Source organism: Oncorhynchus masou, chromosome 15 (assembly GCF_036934945.1).
Source record: "Oncorhynchus masou masou isolate Uvic2021 chromosome 15, UVic_Omas_1.1, whole genome shotgun sequence".
Classification (NCBI taxonomy): Eukaryota; Metazoa; Chordata; class Actinopteri; order Salmoniformes; family Salmonidae; genus Oncorhynchus; species Oncorhynchus masou.
Window position 1 is genome coordinate 63,616,368 of NC_088226.1, and position 4,830 is coordinate 63,621,197.

The window sequence follows — 4,830 nt, forward strand, 5'->3', positions numbered from 1 at the left end:
AAAACATCAAACAGTTCTATTCCAATTGAGAACTAGAGCCTATAGTCTATCTGTCTGTCTGTCTGTCTGTCTGGCTGTCTGTCTGTCTGTCTGTCTGTCTGTCTGTCTGTCTGTCTGTCTGTCTGTCTGTCTGGCTGGCTGTCTGTCTGTCTGTCTGTCTCTACATCTCTCATCATTTTTACCTATACCTCACTGTGCCATCAAATACTTTGTGAAAAGTCTGTCCCTCTCTATCCCCCTTCATGTTTTACCTTTGTATTTTACTGACTGTTGATCATATGGGTCCTTGCTCTTTAGCCCTGATGCAGTGAAAATAGAGTAATCTAAGGACAGAAAGGAATATACATGAATGGAGATTTGATAGGACAACAACACACAGCAATAAAAGTATAGTTAAGTTCTATAAACTGTTTCAATGCACTAGAGTACTGTGTTAATAAACTGCAGTCACACATAACTCAGTACCTTAGTGAGATACACTGCTGTTACTTAAATGTAATAGTTTTATTAGCATCCCCATGAGGATTAAGATGGCGTCGTCTGAGTACAATGTGATGCTAAACCACCCTGAAGGAGGCTGCAAAGCCGAAACATCTGTGTACGCCATCCCTGATGCAGTTCAAATGTATTTATTTGTACTTATTTTAATTTACGGGTTTTACGCACCAACCTAACTTTTGGGAGAGAGCAATGGAGCTCTTCGCTATTAAACCACAGAGAATGAAATGTTTTCTGTTCGAGTCCCCTGTCACTTTGCCTGGTCTTACCTATACACTGTGGTTGTCTGGTCTGTTTGCTTGTCCCTTCCTGATTCTCTACACTGCCCAGGTGATCCTGAAGGGCCTTCTCATTCCTCAGCCTGCGCTGCTCTTCTTTAGACTCTTTGTCCATGTCTTTATCTCTCCTATCATTCTGACCAGGCCCCCGTCTCCCCTCTTCCACCATCCTCTCATATTTTTCCATAATGAGCTCTGCATCTGTCTTTGGCTCTGTCACTTTGTCATTCCCATTTTTCTTTTGGACAATCTCACTTTTATTACTCACTTTGGCCTGCTGAACCGAGGGGACCTTGGCCATGCCTGAGAAAGAGACAGACAGACAGACAGACAGACAGACAGACAGACAGACAGACAGACAGACAGACAGGCAGACAGACAGGCAGACAGACAGACAGACAGACAGACAGACAGACAGACAGACAGACAGACAGACAGACAGACAGACAGACAGACAGACAGACAGACAGACAGACAGAGATAGATAGATAGATAGAGGAAAACAGAGTGAACATGTGTGCGTACTCGTTTGAGAGAGAAAGAGATAAATAGAGACAGAGTGAGAGATATATATAGAAATAAAGAAAATGATCCAAAACAAACATCAGCCATGTTTCCTAAAATAGACTTTAGTAAACATCAAACAGTTCTATTCCAATTGAGAACTAGAGCCTATAGTCTGTCTGTCTGTCTGTCTGTCTGTCTGTCTGTCTGTCTGTCTGTCTGTCTGTCTGTCTGTCTGTCTGTCTGTCTGGCTGGCTGGCTGTCTGTCTGTCTGTCTGTCCTGCTGGCTGTCTGTCTGTCTGTCTGTCTCTCTGTCTGTCTGTCTGTCTGGCTGGCTGTCTGTCTCTATATCTCTCATCATTTTTACCTATACCTCACTGTGCCATCAAATACTTTGTGAAAAGTCTGTCCCTCTAGATCCCCTTCATGTTTTACCTTTGTATTTTACTGGCTGTTGATCATATGGGTCCTTGCTCTTTAGCCCTGATGCAGTGAAAATAGAGTAATCTAAGGACAGAAAGGAATATACATGAATGGAGATTTGATAGGACAACAACACACAGCAATAAAAGTATAGTTAAGTTCTATAAACTGTTTCAATGCACTAGAGTACTGTGTTAATAAACTGCAGTCACACATAACTCAGTACCTTAGTGAGATACACTGCTGTTACTTAAATGTAATAGTTTTATTAGCCTCCCCATGAGGATTAAGATGGCGTCGTCTGAGTACAATGTGATGCTAAACCACCCTGAAGGAGGCTGCAAAGCCGAAACATCTGTGTACGCCATCCCTGATTCAGTTCAAATGTATTTATTTGTACTTATTTTAATTTACGGGTTTTACGCACCAACCTAACTTTTGGGAGAGATCAATGGAGCTCTTCGCTATTAAACCACAGAGAATGAAATGTTTTCTATTCGAGTCCCTGTCACTTTGCCTGGTCTTACCTATACACTGTGGTTGGCTGGTCTGTTTGCTTGTCCCTTCCTGATTCTCTACACTGCCCAGGTGATCCTGAAGGGCCTTCTCATTCCTCAGCCTGCGCTGCTCTTCTTTAGACTCTTTGTCCATGTCTTTATCTCTCCTATCATTCTGACCAGGCCCCCGTCTCCCCTCTTCCACCATCCTCTCATATTTTTCCATAATGAGCTCTGCATCTGTCTTTGGCTCTGTCACTTTGTCATTCCCGTCTTTCTTTTGGACAATCTCACTTTTATTACTCACTTTGGCCTGCTGAACCAGGGCGACCTTGGCCATGCCTGAGAGAGAGAGAGAGAGAGAGAGAGAGAGAGAGAGAGAGAGAGAGAGAGAGAGAGAGAGAGAGAGAGAGAGAGGGGATTGGAAATAAACATCATCTCTGTTATTTAGAGCCTAGTGTGTCTCAGTTGGCATTTCATGGTGCTTGCAAAACCAGGGTTGTGTTTTCGATTCCCACGGGGGGCCAGTATAGTCGCTCTGAATAAGATCATCTGCTCTATGACTAAAATGTAAATGTTAAATGTAAAAAGACAGCCCTACTGGTTATAGCATGGTCCTCCAACCCTCCTGACCTTTACACTTAGCTGGCTGTTCCTGACGTGACCTCTGAAGGACCTCTATCTCTGTCTTCTCTTGGTTCATTCCCCCACTTGTCAGGTCATTTTCACCTTTGACCTTTACTGGCTGATATGTCTGAGGGTTCTGAGTCTTTCCCTCTGCTGCAGCCCTGTGCTCTTGGTTTATCTTTCCAATCTTTTCTCTTGAGACCTCTCCATCAATCCTATCTGTATTCGGTAATGGTGTAACTGTGTAATCTTTGTTTTGTCTTTTCTTCTCATTGTCCTCTTTCCACTTTTGCCATACTTCTTCAGTTATGAATTCATGGTCACTATCATAGTCACTCTCTGACCAGTCTGTGTCGATGTCCAGGTCCTGTTCACCTTTGACCTTTGTTGCCTGGTCTGTCTGAGTGTTCTGAGTCTTTCCTACAGCTGTGGCAAACACAGACAAGAGAAAAGAGGAACAGATATAGACAGATATAACAGATATATAACACATGTAACACAGAGACACAGCTTTCATGCTAGCTAAGCACTCATCATTGCATCATTATGATAATTCTAGACTTTTTCACCTTTGCACATTGCTGGCTGGTCCTCCTGAGGTTTCAGAGTCTTTGACTCAGTTGCAGTAACCATGGAGACATCTGACAAGATAAAGTAAAATTACTGGTGTTCATATCAAAAGGAGTGTGTTTGATAATAATACCTTAAACACTAAAAGATGTACAGTGTTGACGATGCTTTCATACTGAACATGCTTTCAAATGAACTGAACTCAATGTAGTTTACTAGACAAGTTGTAGGACAGTTTGAATATCAATGGTCCAACAGATCAATGTATTCATGTAGTAGGCTGCAATCCAAATATGAATGTGTGACTACCATAGACTTAATGGTTTCAGTGTACAAAATAACTGTAAACTAAGATGACATGAAAATAAAATATATATTATCCACTGGACACAGACGTCAGTTTAACGTCTCGTTTTAATTTACATTTGATTCAGTTGACAACTAATGTGAAATCAACTAAATATAAACCATGTAATTGGATTTAGATGAAAAGTTGTGTGGAAAAAACATCCTGAAATTCCTTTTACATTGATGACGTTTTGCAAATCCAAGTAGTTTTCCATATTGATTCAATGTCATGTCATAAAATAGATTCATTTTTTTGGTGGAAAGAAGGGTGATTCAACCAGTTTGTGCCCAGTGGGTAGTGGGTCTTATGTGACACAGCAATTCATAATGCTGCACCCATCCTCTTTCTTACCTTTGCACTGCTGGGTCTGCTGAGTCTGAGCACCAGCTGAAAAGACGGATAAATCTTTCGGGGGAGAGAGGTGGGCAAGAGAAACGATTGATAAACATACTGAGGGAATTCATGCTCACTTCACAATCTGAACTTCTCCTTATCATCTAGTGGTCTCTCTCTCTCTCTTTCTCTCTCTCTCTCTCTCTCTCTCTCTCTCTCTCTCTCTCTCTCTCTCTCTCTCTCTCTCTCTCTCTCTCTCTCTCTCACCTTTGCATTTTGCTGGCTGGACCTTTTTCTTCTCTTGGTTTATGATGTCTCTCTCAGCTGTATTTCCATCATGTTGGACTTGTGTACATGGTTTCTTTTCCTCAATGTCCACACTCCATTTTGTCCATTCATCTTTACCTATGAACTCATTGTCACTATCCATTGTTCCCTCACTGTCATAGTCACTCTCTGACCAGTCAATGTCCAGGTCCTGTTCACCTTTGGCCTGGTCTGTCTGAGTGTTCTGAGTCTCTCCTCCAGCTGCAGCAAACACAGACAAGAGAAGAGAGAGAAAGTACATTACTAGACAGACATAACACCTTGAACATGCTGTCAAACTAGATCAGCACACATCATTGTAATTCTACTGACTGCCTTCTTACCTCCACACGTTGCTGGTTGGTCTGTTTCCTCGTCAATCTCAAAATCAGCTATAATTTCCTCAATCTCACTGTCACTCTCTGACCAGTCATTATCCAGGTCC